This window comes from Phoca vitulina, unplaced genomic scaffold (genome assembly GCF_004348235.1).
Source record: "Phoca vitulina isolate PV1807 unplaced genomic scaffold, GSC_HSeal_1.0 scaffold3, whole genome shotgun sequence".
NCBI lineage: Eukaryota > Metazoa > Chordata > Mammalia > Carnivora > Phocidae > Phoca > Phoca vitulina.
The window spans coordinates 47,403,627-47,422,446 of NW_022589706.1; the positions used below are offsets into that span (position 1 = coordinate 47,403,627).

At 33.1% G+C, this 18,820-nt stretch overlaps 1 protein-coding gene across 11 annotated transcripts in view; it reads right to left on the bottom strand.

The window, feature by feature from the left end:
• The window catches only part of EPHA5 (EPH receptor A5), a 346,898-nt gene that overhangs the window by 138,697 nt on the left and 189,381 nt on the right, over nucleotides 1-18,820 (bottom strand). The window lies entirely within an intron of this gene.

The following is an 18,820-nucleotide window of genomic DNA, read 5'->3' on the forward strand; positions in this document are numbered from 1 at the left end:
GAAGGGCAGAGAAAGAAGCAGGCTCCCTGCTAAGCAGGAAACCCGATGTGGGTCTAGATTTGGGAACTCTGATGTGGGGCTCCATCCCCAAACTCCGGGATCATGACCTGAGCTGAAAGCACACGCTTAACCGACTGAGCCACCCAGGAACCTGGCATGTATTTTTTTTTTTTTTTAATAAAATAATTTGGACAAAATTCTGACAGTACCATTTTACTACATTTTAATCACAATTTACAATCCCAAATATCTATCAAAATAAACACTTTCATTTTTGCTAGCTATTAATTATAGCAGATTCAAGGTGTATTAATTCAAAGTTACATAAAAAATATATTTAAGAAACAATTCTGGCACCAAATATGACATTCAAAAGATAGAATGGCATTTTTATAATAACTGGATTTATAGCTAAGAGACAACTAAACAACAATATAAAACAAGAATCAAATCAAATACATTTCTGAGCGTGGTAAAACTATTTTATCGAAAGCACTTTTGGCAACTTTTCATAACTATAGTCAAGAGCTCTTAACATTGGATTTTTCTCCCCACTGAATAATAGCATTAACACAGCAAGACTTCTAGTACAATCAGAGGAGTCCTGATATTGTGGTAAGGTACATATAAATAAGCTATTTCAGATGTTTATGACTGATGGTGCTGTGTTGCCAATTAAGAGAAAAGATGAATGTGACCAAGAATGGGAGGAGTCTGAAAACCTGCAGGAGGAAGTAGGTATTCAAAGATACTCAAAAAACTGCTGCTGGGAAGACCTTTTTTTTCCCCTTCTGTTTAATTATTATCATTTTCTCCTGTAAATTTCCAACAAAGTCATTATTTTTTTAATTTAATAAAATTTTCCAACTTGATTCAAGTACGATTGACAGATAAAAATTGTACATATTAAAAGTGTGCAACAATGATGTTTTAATATATGTAGACATGTTCACCATAATCAAGCTAATTAACCTATCTATCACAAAGTCATATTAGTTTGATAGCTAAAACTCATATTGATTTCTTTAAAATAGTTTTACAGGTGAAGATGATATTGGAGTAAGTGAGTAGGGGAAATCTATCCAGTGAATTTTTTAGAATCATTAGGAAAATGGACTAGAGAGATTAAAAACAATTCCATTGAAATTCTCATGTACTTCCAACATTTATTCAAAATGGTGTTGAAAATATCTATATATTTTACTGGTGAGCTTTTTTTAATCAGTTCAGTGATTGCTACTTAGTGTAGCAGGAGTTAAAATGTATTATCTATTTCTGTACAATTCTTTAATCCAAGACAGATTAATACATATTTCTTTCTACATGAGATATTTAACTTTTATAATAAATATCAAATAGATTAATATGCTTATTCCTAAAGTAAATAAAAAGTAATTCATACAAAAAATTAATGCCAAGTTAAGAAAACTTATTATGTAGTATTCTTCATCAATTTACACACGCACACACACACTGAAACACAGTGGGAAAGAGAATAGCTATTTTAAGCAAGCTTGTGACAGAGACAGATCATTGTTTAAAGCAAAGTATATTAGCTAGCTCAGCTAAAACACAAAATAAATAATAAATATTCCATGGCTGTGGGAATTCATAAATTGAAAATTAGACAGTAAAGTTTTAATGTCTACACACTCACTTAAACCAGTAGTGTCACTTTCCTTGAATGCAAGCAATAAAACTAAAATGAGTGAGTAATGTTTGTTTAAATTGAAAGTAGAGCAGAAATGATGAAGAAATTAGAATGATCAAAAAAGTCACAACCAAAAACAGCTTTTGCACTCTATTAATTCTGTATTCTATTTAGCATCTATATATTTTGGGTAAAATAACAAATATTTTTTTCAAAAAGCAGAAGAAAAAAAATCACCTTCAGAAAGAAGAAAGTTGTGCTGAGCTGGTCAACATTATTTTTCTTTCTTAGGTTTTCCATTCTCACTGAGTAATAGTTTCTAAGAACTTCCTTCTCCAGTCTTTGTCCATATAAACAATGGTTCTACTAACTTAGAAAAAAATTTTAAAAAGAAGCTTGTGGTAATAAATGAGCATAATTTTTTGAACTGTAATGAAAAAAAGAAATGTTTTCTTTTCAAATGCCTTTGCTTTCCAAGTAACTATTATATGTTAAATTCACACAGGTTTGCAATATTGTGTTCCATGGTTAACCTTTTCTGATATTCATAATGTAAACTATTTTTCTCTCTAATTTTTCTCTGTCAGCACACATGAAAAATTATATGTACTTTAAAATCCTAATTAAAATAGTAGAGAAAGACAATTTGTCCTTAAATTGTTTACATGTGGAAATTACAATACAAAATTAGCAGAGTAAAAATCTACACAAATACTAAATATTCCACTGAGTAATGAGATTTTTGAATATGTTTGATTTACCTATTTATCATCTACCTTTCCCTCCAAAATAAATCAATGTTAAGATTTTTAATTTTCTGCTCTTCGGATCAATGAAATTTCCCTGGAAAAGCACAGAATTTTCAAAAAAAAAACCAAGAACTGGAAGAAAAATATTTATTAAATTTATTTAATTAATAGTATCTAAATTCAGATTACTGTGAGCAGTATTCTTACCTCTCAAAAACAGCATGGTTTTTCCAAATACCATCAAAATCATAAAACATTCTAGATTCTGTAAACAGACAAGTACTTAAGATGTGGCATTTTCAAAGCAAAATTTGGCCAAAGTGACTTAAAATTTTTTGAGACTTGAAAAAATTTTGAACTGAAATTTATATGTAGAGAAAGAAAGAAAGAATGAGAGAGGGGTGGGACATAATGATTTGATCAGCTGTTGGGCCATCAAATCATTGCTTTCTCTATCAAGCTAATTTTGGTCATAGATTTGTGACTTAAGAACTTAATGTGAACAAAGCTAAGGTCTAGTGGTGATAACAGCTGTGGGCAATCATTTAAGAAAAAGTTACCAGGTTGCTAATTATTGCTCATGTTTCCTGGGCATTTGCTTAGTAATGAAAAATTACAAGAACATTTTTAATCTCATGTAAAAAAAATGGGAGCAATGGAAGCGCTGAGGAGAAAAGATACACAGTTGTTACGGGAAAAACAGACAAAAAGTTAATGATGACCAAAAAGGAAAATATTATATATTCATACATATTGAAATAACTAGATACAGAACAGTAAGAAAAATTCTGAAGGACAAAGAGCTGCAGCATGGAAAAAGTATTGGTCCTATGCAATGTTCAATGGACCCTCAGCAAATATGGAAGAAAAGTAAATCCTCAAATGGAAAATCTTTCCATATGTGTTTGGAAGCTCAGGTCAATGTCAGATGCCCACTAGACAAATGATAATGCAAGAGAAGGCTAAGACTTGTTCTCTAGGATTTGTTCTATTTAAAAAACAAGGATGATAAAAATCTACACATCTTTATGTTTATGAACTGAATTTGGAAAGATTTTTTTTTTCTCTTCAAGGAAAGATCAGATTTTAGAGCCATTCATAAGTGCATTCTTTTCCTACTTAACTGGGTAGTAAGGGCTGCCAAAAGGAAAACTGGGAGGAGAGAGAGACTTGTTTAAAGGAAACCATGAATCAGTATGAATAACTAAGATGTAAATTTGCTTGAAAATAGGGGCAATCAGAGTGAATGCCTGAACAGCGCTCTGCCAGTCTGAAAGAAAGCCCTCTCAGAAAACAGCAAAGAGAATTTCTATACCAAAGACAGATCTTTACTGCTTTGCCTAATGTTGGCAGATTCCACAGCATTAATTTCTGTGGTTCTATTTCTGAACCTTTCTTTACCCGGTTCTTCAATTTTCTTTTCCTTAGGAATGGAAGAAAAGGAAAGAGTAGTATGAAATGCCCTATGGGTCTAAACATTCTGTGGTAGCTGTTCTGTTTTCTCCAGTTTGTGAAAGATTAATAAAAAGGAAAAACATGCACTTCGTTTTAGAATCATTGATGAAATGTTAATGCTGATTAGTGTGTCACAAGAAGATTGTATTTTTAACTAATCACGTATGCTGCTTAATTTATGATGGGAAAGCTTGAAGGGAGCCAAGTAATTAATGGGTCTTGGAAATGTTTAATTAAAACTTTAATCAACATAAAAGGTGCATAAAACACAATTATTTTAGTCAAATATGATTCTATCAAAGTATATCAGCTATGAACGGAAAAAGCATGCTAAATAAATACACACACACACACACACACACACACCACTATTAGTTGATTTATAATATGTCACCTATCCACTTTATCAAACTTGATTAGTAATAAATGAAAATTTTCTTTCCATTTTAAGCCATGGAGGCATGTTGATATACATGAAATCATTATTGTCTTCCTTTCAATCTGATTAAACTGCTCAGTACATGAAAATGCATAACCCCAAGAATTTATTTGCAATCTCACTGAAGCAATAAATATCATACACATTATAAGTATCATTGTTTTATTATGGTATGATGTAAATCAGTGTAACCAACAAAGGACAGATAGAAAGAAATGATAACCTTAAAACTGACCTTCAGAATACACTAATATTATTATTCTTAGAGGTAGGAAAACAGACATTTTGATAAAGTGCAGGTACTTTAGTTTGTGAACTCATTTCTTCAGTAAGAATGGAAGCGGGAGGAGTACATTGGGCGTTACATGAAGAAATTACACTGTTTGGTTAATGGAGTGGAGTCTGATATCAGCTTGCCTGGCTTGTATACTGGATCATCTGCTTACAAGCTCTGTGACATAGGCAAGTTACCCAAACTCAGTGTCCTCAACTGTTAAATGGGGAAAACACTATGCCTATAGTATAGGGTCATTATGAGAATTGGAAGGTTTATTTTATGAAAGCAGTATAGTAAACATTCTATAAGTTATATATAAATAATGATTTATTTCCCCCTATTTCTTGCACTGATGAAATAAATTTCTCTTTGATTTAAGAATATATTCTATTTCTGTGAACTAAAATTTGCTTAAGAATCATTTTTTTAAAGACTTATTTATTTATTTGGGGGGAGGGCAGTGGCAAAGAGAAAGAGAGAATCTTAATTAGACTCTGTGCTGGGGGTGGAGAGCCACTGGGGCCTGGATTCCATGACCCTAACCCTGAGATCACGACCCAAGTCGCAAATCAAAAGTCGGATGCTTAACCGACTGTGCCACCCAAGCATTTTTAATCATTTTTAAAAACTTATCCCAGAAGAAGATTCAAGAACCCATATTTTCAAATCATTGTATTTTTTCTATGTGTATTATTGCTTTTCTGTTCAATGAGGAGCCTCATAACCTAAAGTAGTGCTTTTCTAAGCATAGCTCAGCATATACTACATCGGAATTAGTATATATAATTATTAAAAATATAGATACTTTAGCCTACACTACATCTACATCTACTCCATCAGAGGGCTTAGATTTTTTTGAAATGCCAGTGTGACATACAAGCGTATGAAATTTAGGTTTATTTGTAAGGAGAGTTGCTTAAGAGTAACCTTCTTAAATTAGTTCCTTATAATATGATAAATGACAATATAAACTTTCATTGTAAGGAATTTTTTCGCATTTAAATTTTTTCTTTTCAATTATTTTATCTTAAAAACATTTGAAGCAATAAAGTTGGTTTCATACTAAGAAACTTTAATGCCCCTTCAACACATAGATAATTAAAATACGTTTATTCTGGTATTAAAGCATCCCAAATCTTGCACCAACACACATTTCCAAACATAAGAGTCCCATGGTCTTACATAGAGTACCATCAAACTAGACCATTTTAAGTTCCTTACGTGTTCCTTGTACACACTACTTCTCTGCTTTTACTGAGTGCATTTCCACAGCCCAGCATGCTCTTTCCAATCTCAAGGTGTCGAGATTCTACCTTTATTTCATATCCTCTTTCAAATGCCATAGCCTTCATAAAACCTTTTCATTCTCTCATCTGGAAATAATTGCTATTGCTTCTGAATGTCCACATTAATTTATTAATCTCCTTAATAGAACTACTTACAACTTAATCTTCTAGTTACTTGTGTACACATGTAATTTCTCCTATTAAACTTTATACTCACTGAAGGCAGGAATTATGATTTATTTCTGTATTTCAAATATTGCCTAGGATAGCATCTTTCTAATAGTAAGTATTCACAATTATCACAGAGTAAATGTATGAACAGAAACAAAGCTAATGTAAAGATCATCTGCACATGACTTTTTCATTTATTCAATCAGCCATTTACTGATTAGATTTTTGTCCATTTTATTCTATCTAAAATATGAGATTAATATTAATATTACTATCAAGTGAGTTAACATCTGCATTAATATGAATTTAAATATAAATTTATTCTTCCAAATATTAAAACACTTTTCTTTTTCATTAATTTTAAATGCCTATGCCATACAATGAAAATGTTATGAATTATCACACCTGGTTTTTCATGAGACTAAGAATCAATCACATTCCACATTCTAAAATCTGCAAACAAGGTAAACAAGGAAAGCATAATCAAAAATCTGATTTATGATAGTTCTTGCCTGTGGAGATTATATAGGGGCCAATTATGTACTATACATATCCAAGGAATATTAATAATCATGTTCTATACTTAGTTCCTAATTCAAATTGGATCTAGGAACTAAGTAAGAGAAATAATACATCTCACTAATGGGCTTCAATTCAAATTTTCTGATCTAACATTCACAAATTATCATATCCAACCACTACAAGGAAAACTAAAGAAAAAGCAAAACAGCAATTTAAAAAATTAAGCCAGATTTATGGGAAACTACCTTATCCAGTTTTCCTCAGTTGTCATATATTATGCACAATCACTGCTCTCTGGAGGATTTTCATATGTCTTACAATATTTATAAATATTTCCATTTTACCAGTTGCACAATGGAAGTATGAAAGATTAGCTGGAGATAAGGCCAACCCTTCTAATGAGCGTGTCAAGTCAGTGGTCTTAATTTTAACTAGTCATATATAGGAGATTTACTTCTAAGGCATGGTTATTTTCAAATCTTCTTGTTACTTCTCTCATGCAGGAGGATATTATAAGAGAGAAAAAATTTTGTTTAACTTATTACCATGACAAAATTTTCCAAATATAGGAAAAATAAAATAAAAAAAGCAAATTTATCTGTGTATGCATTTACAATCTTTCTTTTGTTAGAGTGGGAATCAAAGAAATACTAAACCACTAGAGTCAATATTGGGGACTTAGAAATTATGGAAATCTAAGGAAGAAGCAATTTAAAATCATCAAAATCAAAAGAAGAATCAATCAAGGTAAAATATATTTGTCCAATCCAACATGGGTAGTACACACACACCAAAAAAATAAAGGTGGTTTGGGGCGCCTGGGTGGCTCAGTTGGTTAAGCGTCTGCCTTCAGCTCAGGTCATAATCTCGGGGTCCTGGGATCAAGCGTCCTGTCTGGCTCCATGCTCAGTGGGGAGTCTGCTTCTCCCTCTCCCTCTGTACTCTCTCTCTCAAATAAATAAATAAATTTTTTTAAAATAATAAAAAATTAAGGTGGGAGTGGGCTTTGTATCTGGAGCTAAAGTTATGAATAGAAAACCCTACCAAAGTCATATTTTGAAATAATCCACCCTCCATATGGAATTCTTTTTGAACTTCAGCCTGAGAAATTTGAAAAGAATATATTCTTGAACTTTATTTCAAGTTTTATTGTTTGTTGCAATATAATGTCTTGAAAATAAGCATGATTTGATTTTTTTTTAAATATACACACATACATGTATGTAGATCCTGGTAATGGGAATATATTTAGCAAGATTAAATATGTATGTGGTACAGAATTTAATACTATATAATCTATTCTCAAATACATAATATTTTTTATTACATTCACATTACCAAATATGAGTTTAACTACCTGACTGGAGATAACCAGACATAGTTTGAATCTCAGTTCCATCATTAACTGTACTACTAAAAAATTACTTAGTTTCCTTATGCCACAGTTTTGTTATCTTCAAATGAAAACGCCACTTGGGATGCTGGAGAATTAAATAAGTACTGAATGTAAATTACTTAGCCTTGTGTCTGGAACATACTAAATACTAAATAACTTTTAGTTATAAATAATGACTTTTCAGGGTCAACAGCTATATCGAGTGTATACGTAACAAAATGCATTTAAATATTTTTTATAATATGCAGGTACTTAAAATATAATATAGTATTACTCATTATCTTTACAGCTAGGTTAAAAAGAAAAAAATAAACTTCTTCTAGGTGTTTACACTAACTTTTTCAAATAACTTGCATTTATTTGACACCTGGAATTAGTTACTTAAACTAAATATATGTTTCTCTCATTGTCTGTAATAGTAATGGTGGAAGAGGTTATGTGTGAGCGTGGATGCTGTGTTTGTATATGTATGCATACTTGAGTATATGCATGCTTGAGATGAAAGAAGGGAGATGAAGAATTAGGTTATACCACAGTGATGTTTTATTATAGATAATATTTTTCTTGATTTTGTTATTTTGTTCTCAGATTTCATATGTAATCATTTCACAATAATTATGGCATGAAAAATCATCGATCTGCTATCAATGTCATGAATATTCTATGTGTGATAAAATATCCACAAACATGGGGAAAAAACCATTAACATTTACTATAAATTTTCACATGATTGCTACACTTTCATTTACTTATTATAAACATCTCTGCAATGCTATATGATATTGCTAAATTTTAACATTTTGAGATTTGCATTCATTTATTAACAAATCAACAATTAGCAATAAAAGATGTACTGCAAATTTACATCTAGCCATTAAGACTATAAAGTTAAGGCTAAAAACTAGGATAGTTTGTGGTGAAGATTTTACGTGAGGAACAGATCTAGTCACAATGAGTGATAGTATACCCATATATCACTATTTTCGTACTTGGCTATACAATTTTGTTGTTTTTGTTTTTGTGTTTGTTTTATGTTTGTATGTTTGTTTTTCTGTAATTTATTCATAAATATTAAAATTGTATCACTGTAACTGATAGGTATTTGCACAGAAAAGTTATATTATTATAAATCTAAATATATAATATTACCACTCTTTCAAAGGACTTCCAATTTGCTATTACTAACATATTTTTTGATATACAGGTTTACTGAACATAAAGCAGATAAATTAATAATGATTCCTCGACATTGTTTTGTGCTATTTTTTTTTTTTTTTAAAGATTTTATTTATTTATTTGAGAGAGAGAGAACGAGAGACAGAGAGCATGAGAAGGAGGAGGGTCAGAGGGAGAAGCAGACTCCCCGCCGAGCAGGGAGCCCGATGCGGGACTCGATCCCGGGACTCCAGGATCATGACCTGAGCCGAAGGCAGTCGCTTAACCAACTGAGCCACCCAGGCGCCCCTGTGCTATTTTTAAAAGTATTTGTTTTACTATATTCTTCATACAAAAATTTCATTAAAATATATCCGATAAGAGCAGATTAGTGGAAGAGATGGAAAATAAAGGCCAGTAGTAAAACTATCTAGCTCTAAGTCAGACCTTCATAAAAGACATATAAACTTTACAGCCTCAGACACAAATGACACACGTAATGGGTAGGACAAAATTTCACTGACAGCTACAAAAATGAGGTACATTTTATAAAGAGATAAGAATCTTGGCTCCATAGCTCAGTGGTTAGAGCACTGGTCTTGTATAAAGAGATAAGAATCTTAAGTTTTAGAATGTGAACATGAAAATATTATGAAATATAAGAAGGAACAAAATAAGAACAAAATCTAATGACATATTATCATAAACGAAACTCAGGTCAGGTCCGTAGAGATACAGTGACAGAATATAATTGATCCTGCCTCGTTATGCAGTTAGCCACGTAGAACATAACTAGCTGTACTGAAGGAATGAAGCATATGCACACCAAAGATGATGAAGAGATAGTCTGACAGACTGATAGACAGGTAGATAAATAGTACAATTTATGCATATTCATCCATATAACAAGGCAATTGGAGAAGTTCTGGTCTTTTAAGACTAAATCATCTGTGTTGATTTCTGAATCATTTTTGATAACTGATATAGCATAGTGGTTAATGGAATGCTTCTGAAGCAAAATTGCAGGGGTTTAAATTCTGATGTCTCTATTTACTACTTGTATGTAAGTAACTTCAATCCTTAGTATGTCACTTTCCCCCTCAGTAAAAGAGGAGTGATCTGGATAATGATGACGTAATGTTCATGAAGTGCTTAGAGCAGTTGGAGTATTTTGTAAGCATACCATAGATGTTGGCTATTTTGTTGATTATCAATTGCTGCAAAGAAATTTGGTGACTTGGAACAACAGTGATTTACTATTTCTCACAATTCTAGGCATTGGCTGGGTGATTCTTCTGTTGTTCTTTACTGGATTTACTGTTGTGGCTGCATTTATCTTGCAGAACTGCTGGGCACTAAGCTTCTCCCAGATTCCCTCATTCTCCAGTTAGGGCTTCATATGGGAAGGCTGGAGCCCTCCTTCTTCAGGTGCTCTCACATCTTCAAGAAAGCTAGAGCAGACTTCCTCAGAACATGATAGTCTCAGGGTTCCAAGAGGGTGGGAGAGAAAGCTGTAGGTCTTTAGAGGCCTTGACTACAGAAATTACACATCATTTCCAACTATATTCTTCAGTCAACAAAAATCCCAAACCGACCCAGATATAAGGGTTGGAGAAATAGACTCTATCTCTGATGGAAGGAGTTTTAATAATTTGTGGCCATGTTTTTATATCCTACCATAGCTATTATTTTTATTCTGGAAATTAGCAGCTTAAACAGAAATCTCTATGCCTACATATAGAAAGAGTGAAAAAACTCTTTATTCAGATTTCAAAAAACTTATGATAAATGCAATCTTGAGAATATAAAATTATACTTAATAGCCATGAACCATAAGAAAATAATATTTAATATTTTCCCAAAAGGCCAGTGTGTAGTACACAAAGGTAAGTATCATTTTATATTTTTATTGTTGAGGTTGTAACTAATGTCTACTATTTGACACAAAGAACTCATATTGTGGATGCAAACATGCATATATAATTTATATTTGCAAATAAGCTGAACAATATTGGTAACACTTCTTTAAATGAAGATAAGATCTCTGTCACTTACAATATATGTGTTCTTGTGTTGCAGTTTACTCATTCCATATTCCAGGCAAAGTCACTCAATACAGATGATTCTTTACTTGGGCATGTAATGGTGACATTAACAAGCATGGAATTCATGGTTTCAGTGATATCTGTAAATCTTTTTATCTAAACTGGATTTTATTTATTTAATATGTCACAGTCATGAGTTTGAAACAATTCTATGAAAGTTATAAGAAATATCACTGCTATTAATAAAGAACCTTCAAAGTAATAGGAAGCTCTTTAAATCAGTATTTGCGCTACTAGAAAGGAAGAACATCAAAGAAATCAGCAAGGTGAAATGTGAAGAGCACTGGATAGGGATTCCAGACACCTGTGCTGCAGCATTGGACCTTCCAAAGACTGAGTAGCCTTTGACAATTACTTCATTTTCTATAGTCCTCATTTAAATATAAACCATTCAGATGTTGTCAAAAGTCATTGTCTACAATTAAATCATTCAAAAGTATGGGATTTTTCTCTTGTCATTTAGTTATTTATATTATGCGAACATTTTTCTCCTAGAACAGGTAGAAATATGTTTAAGATTTAGTATTTTGCCAGATAATAGATGCTTATGTGTGCAGAGATTTTTTTTAAGATTTATTTATTTATTTGAGAAAGAGAACAAGCACGTGTGCACACATGAGCGGGGGAAGGGGCAGAGGGACAGAAGCAGACTCCCAGCTGAGCATGGAGCCCGACCTGAGGCTTGATCCCACAACCCTGAGATCATGACCTGAGCTGAAATCAAGAGTTGGACACTTAACAGACTGAACCATCCACGAGCCCCTGCATAGAGATTTTGAGAAAGAATAAAAAAGCTATGACTACAACTCTTAAATGTAGACACCAAAGATGACTTAGCAAATTATTAGTGCAAAATCTTTCCTGACTCTTGTATTTAAAATCTACCTATAAATTTCTACTTCCCTAATTAAGGTTAAACAAATGATCTGTTATTTTGTTTTTGTAAACACACAGAAAAAATCTCACACCCATTAAGGACTATAACAATATGAAATGTAATTTTATTCATAGACCTCATAAAGTTTTGCCTTTCACCTATTTGAAGAAGAACAAAACTGTAGTTTCAGAGTATCATGAAAAGTATGAGAGAAACTCCAGGCATATACTAAATAAAGTAATAAGTACTTAAAAATGCACAGCATAGGATTTCTGCAAATGTGCATTGATTGGCCTCAATTTTATTCATTATAAATAATTAAGTTTCAAAACTCATCAGTTTTCCTATATGTAGATTATTTTCTATTTTTTTTTTTCTATTCAGAACCAAATTTAAATGACTGGCAGGCCTACAAATTGAAAAGAGAGAGAGAGAAAAAAAAGAATATATGTGAAGTCTGTCTCAAGGAACTGATAACACAACACAAAGGACAAGCAGGCACTTTTATTTTAAGGCACTCAATTAACCTAACTTAAATAGATAATAATTTACACAATCTTACAAAGAATTTAAAAATCCAAAAGCTGTCATAGTTTTACCTAACAATGATTTTGATGTAGTATCTTATGAAATAATTTAAGTGTACAGTTGAATAACGCATACACAATGAACTACAACAGTATTTTTGTATTTTAAGAGGAAATCAGGTGAGATTATTTAAAATGAAGAAATTATTACCTATCTTGGCAAAATTAAGATAATTCCATCTGAAAATCAAAATTGCTTTTGGGTACGTGAAGACTCAGGAAGAATTGGTACCTGAAGAGTCAGGAAGAATTTAGAGATCGGTTTTCTATTAATAAAATGACATTTAAAAAATAATTGCTGATTTTGAAAATTAATGACATTTCAATGAATTACATTCATTTATTTAATCATTTAAACTATTATGAACACCTATTATATATTAGAACCATGCTAGACAGTGAGGAATCAGTTATGAATAAAGCATGCATGATCTCTGCCCTCAAGGAGTTTAGAGCATAGTGGGAGAGAGAGATGAGAAAGCAAACTACAACACACTTGGTGCAGGTGAAGAAAGTGCCCAAACACTGAAGTAAGGCCTCATCTCAGATTTGATGATTCAAATACAGCTTCCTGAATAAAGTCATCTTCAATGGGAAAAAAGATGGAGTAGGAGCTAATCGATTAAAAAGTGGAGGTGATAGGAGGCTAGAGGATGTCTCTCATGTGGAGTCTCATGCTGTACAATTATCTAATGACATTTTTTAAAGCAAGATAAGCAAATAATTAGAGCGTTGAGAAGAGGTAATGATTTTGCTTGATAAAACAATATATCTTCGAATTTTCTAAGACAAATATCTTTTTGTAAAAAAGATATCTTTCAAGAGTTTTAGTCATTCATTCACTCATTCTTCCAACATATAATTATCGAGTTCTTTCTATGTGCATGTACCTTTCTTGGCAAGAAATTATAGTAAACTTCCTGCACTAAGGAAACTTACACTCGCAAGGTAAGACAAAAAAAGACATACAAATTAAATAAATAATATAGTGTTAGAAGGTGATATGTGCTATGGAAAAAAACAACCAGATATGTGGAATAAAAAAAAAAAAAAGGCCAGGGTGAGGGAGGTTGTGTGTGTGTCTCTGTGTGCACATGTGTGCTTACAAGCATATGTATACATTTTTAAATAGGATAGTCACAAAACAATTCTGAAAAGGTATTTGAGAAAAAAATGTGTTCATGATGCCAAAGTAAGGAGAAGCATGGCTATTTGGGGGAGGATGGTTTTAGGCAGAAGTAACAGCAACTGTAAAAGTCCTGAGGCTGGTATATGCCTGGAAAGCTCAGTGATTAACAATGAGACAAGTGTAGCGGCAAAGTGAGTGAGTAGGAAAGTATTGGGAGATGAGGTCATCCAAAGAAGCAATAAAAGTTCATATACTGTAGATCTATGTCTTTTACTCTGAATGACATAGGGAGTCCTCAGAGGGTTTTGAGCAAGGAAGTAATATCATTTGACACGTTTTAGAGATTCCTGTGGCTGCTATGTGGAAAATAAACCATAGAGGTCTAAAAGGGAAAAGAAATGGATTGATTAGGAGACCATTGCTGTAATTTAGTTACAAAACAACGGTGGTTTGGATCACAGTGTTAGCAATGGAATGGGTGGGAAAAAAAACTGAATTATACATTCATTTAAGTATAGAATGGGTAGGATTTAGTGATGGTTGGATGTGGATGTGAGGGAGAAAAAAAATAAAAAAAAAAAACCAACAAAAACAAAGACAAAACTCCAAGATTACGCAACTCCCAAACATTTCCTGATAATAAATTATAGTAAACAGAGACTTTTTGCACAGGTTGCTTCTCTCCCTTAAGTTTTTATGGGCAACAGTCCTGTTATTAAAGTCAGATACTTAGTCAGGATGGAGACATCATTTCTGTAGCATTTCCTTTTCCTTTAGGCAAGCCATCCCAGTGATTTGACCTTATAGTTGTCTGCATGAATTTCCCACATCTTTCTTACATCTGGGAAAGCATAAATGAGACATGCAAAGCATAAATGAGACATGCAAAAGTGACAGCCCCATAACCACCAAGGGGAAAAACAAAGTGGTTTATTTAAAAATATAAAAAAGGGTGGGCACTAAAGCAGAGTGAAACTTGACCCTCACATCTGTTTCCCAGGGGACCACACCTATAACAAACCTAAGCATAAAGAGATGAATTTGTCTTCCACTCATGGGATAAACAAGAGAAAAATAGTTTAATGCCAGCAGTCAGAACAACAGATAAGAATGTCAGAAAGCACTAGAGATGTTGCGTGCGTAGAAAATAAGTCAGGAAGATAGTAGGAAGGGAAAAATGAAGGGGGGGGAAATCGGAGGGGGGAGACAAACCATGAGAGACTATGGACTCTGAGAAACAAACTGAGGGTTCTAGAGGGGAGGGGGCTGGGGGGATGGGTTAGTCTGGTGATGGGTATTAAAGAGGGCACGTACTGAATGGAGCACTGGGTGTTATACGCAAACAATGAATCATGGAACACTACATCAAAAACTAATGATGTAATGTATGGTGATTAACATAACATAATAAAATTAAATTAAAAAAGGAAAAGAAAAGAAGCCAGGGTCATTAATGTGATTGCAGAATCTTTTTGACTAGACTAGCCTTTTGACTTGCTCTATTTGGCCTTTGACTTGTCTTCATGTCCTATTTTTCTTGGAAACCTGATTTCAATAAAGAGACAAGCTACAGGTTGAAAGACCACATGGAGAAAAAGCCAGTTATCCCAGCCAAGGCCTTCCTAAATAAGCCAGTCTCCTTATCTTCAGATGTATAGGAGAGCTTAGCCTAAATCAACAAGAGTCACTGTAGTAGGCAGAATGATGGTCCTCAAAAGATGTCCATGTCCAAATCCCCAGAACCTCTGAATATGTCACATTATATAGCAAAGAGAAATTAAAATTGCAGATGGAATTTATAATGCTAATCAGCAGATAAGGATATTATCATGCGTTATCCGGGTGCGTTCAATGTAATCACTAGGGTGATAAGAGTGAAAAAGGAGGCAGAGGGGAAGTCAGGGGAAGGGAATGAAAAAAAGGGATTGAGCCATCATTGCTGGATTTGAGGTTGGGGAGTGGCCCACAAGCTGAAAAATGCAGGCATCCTCTAAAAGCTGGAAAGACAAGGGAATCAATTCCTTCCTAGGGCCTCCAAAAGAGAACATGGCTCTGTAGACCTTTTGATTTTAGCGCAATGAGACCCTGTTGGACTCTGACTTACAGAACTTTATGCTAATACATTTGTGTTGCTTAAGCCACTAATTTTGTGTTAATTTGCTACAACAGCCATAAGAAGCTAATAGAGTCACCTATCCAACCTGCAGCTATGTAGGGATGAGTGAGCACTCTGAGGAAAGATGAAACACCTAGCAGATATGTAGAATGATGAGCAAAAATAGTTATTTATTATGGGTGAAACAGATAACGAAGATTAAGAATACACTTGTAATGAGCACTGAGTAATATACAGAACTGCCAAATCATCATGTTATAAATAATAAAATAAAACGTAGTGATTATTATAAGTCACTGAGATTGGAGGTGTTTGCTACACACACACTGCCAAGCATGTTTGTGGAGTGAAATATACTAACTTTTTTTTTTTAAAAGTTAGAAAAGAAAAGGCTCCAGGGCTTAACTTTGAGGACTAAAAATATACAAATTGATGGGTATAATAAAATAAATTATAAAATGAACTGCAAAAAAAAAAAAGCCAAAAAATAAATTTAGTTTTCAAAAATGAAAGATTGGGTGTTCCAGGAGCTGGGTGTTTCCTGAAGACACTTTAAATATTAATAGACAACCTTTCATAAGACATGTATGGATTAGAATAAAGAACAGTGCATATGGGCAAGAAAACAAACTGAGTTCTAATCCTCAAATGCATTCCATCTACCCTCTACTGTGCCACAGTTTCAGAGTTTTGATGTGATTGACTTTACATCTGGGTTGTCCTTGGGAGGACCATGGGGAGGTCCATGGGGAATGAGCCAGGTGGTTTATTCCCAACCGCTCATCACAGTGATGGGTTCAGTTCACTCTTTCAAACTGGAATGAAGTCTCAGACTTTCAGCTGATAAATGGAAGAAGAAAAATTTTCTATCCTTCTGGTATGAAGAAAGTTAAGCAGTACAAATCTCAGAGAAATAGAGCTAGATCCATGAAACTAGTCCCTTTCAATGCTAAAATACATCTCCTATATTGTTTAAATACATTCTAGCTGAATTTATATTACTTGCAGCTTCTTGGCTCCTCTAGAGTCAGACAACTGTGAATTTAAATTTCTAGTCTATTAATTGCATGTAAAATAGAAATACAATTTAAATACTTCAATGAATTGGTGTGAGTGATAAATAAGATAATGGGTGATCCTTTTGGTTATTTTATTTTAGGAAATATTATGTAAGAAAAAATGGCTCTTATATAGGAGAATGAAAAAAACCAAAGCCATGCTTGTATTAGATGAAATGTGAGATCCCTTTAGTTTCTCAGAACAAAAGGTGAGTGCTGAATGCAGGTGAGGGAGGTAAGGGCTATTTCATATCTATTTGGGAAAGAGGACCAGTTTCAGGAATAAAAGATAAATTATGTTGCTATTTCCAATTTCACCAAAGATATTTGAGATATTTTGTTAGGAAATTTCATTAACAGTAGTCTCTATAAATTTGGAACAACTCAGCATATAGAGATAAGTGTTTTTACTGTCATTATCATTATTATTGTCTTTAAAATAAGTGTAAAGAGTATTTAATCAAGAATTTTATGATGAATTCTGATTCAATATGAAAAAAGCTATTCACGTTACTAAGACAAAAAAAAATAAGAAAATCCAGGGAAGGTAAATTGTTGTTAAACTAGACTCTAGTTGTACCATTGAGCCATTTTCTAACAAAATAAACAATGGTTGTTTTACGAAACAGTCATGGTTAGTCCTTATAAAAGTTCATGCAGTTTTGACCCAAGAACCTCATCTCATGTGGAATTAACTGGAAAAGACTGTGAGAAATTTTCTAAACACATTTATTTTCTTTTCCGCCTTAAAATAACCAAGTTTGTGAATTCTATCTCTCTTGATTAAAGGTGTACAACAACATACAGTGCTGGATTTTTTTTCTTTAAAAGAGATATATGGTAGGGCTAGAAATAATAACAGCACTTTATTTTTTTATGAGGTTTTTTTTTTTCTTAAAGATTTAATTCATTTGACAGAGAAAGACACAGTGAGAGAGGGAACACAAGCAGGGGGAGTGGGAGAGGGAGAAGTAGGCTTCCCGCGGAGCAGGGAGCCCGATGGAGGGCTCGATCCCAGGACCCTGGGACCACGACCTGAGCCGAAGGCAGATGCTTAACAACTGAGCCACCCAGGTGCCCCAATAATAGCACTTTAAAAAGTAAAAGTCAGACTACATGACATTAAGGTCCCCTACCAAGTACATAAGGCGTGATTCATAGTTTTAAGGGGCAAGCCACTAATGTTTCTAGTCCTAGTCCCTAGAAAAATAGACATAAATCCCATGAACAACTGAGTGACTAGCTTCTTTTTGAAAGTATCAATATGAGCATCACCTTGGGAAATTAAAATTATTCATTCAATCTTTGAAACCCTTTATTCTCACACATAATTTTTAATTGTTTAAAGTGGACCAAAACAAAAATAAATAAATCACTAAGCTACCACCACAATTCCCATTACTACCAATAATAACATTGAAACACTACCAATTTACTCTTTAGAGAGTTTTTTTTCCCCCTCCTAAAATAGAAGTATTTCCTTTTATATCTATAGCATATAGGGTTAGTTAAGTATAACTAATAACAAGGGAAGCCTTGTTAATATGAATAGACTGTTGATGACAGAAATTATAACCTGAAAGATCAATAATTTATAAGACAATGAGAGTTTTTACCTTCAAATATCATTTATTATTTTATTAGGGAAAAATAAAAACTAATTAAAAAATAGAGACCCTCTAAAGTCGTGTACTTTATTATTTTTTCAAACTTTTGAGTATAGTTGGCACACCATGTTGTATTAGTTTCAGGTGTATAACATTGTGATTCAACATCTCTGTATGTTATGCTCACCACAGTATAGCTGCCATCTGTCACCGGACCATGTTATTATAATATTATTAACT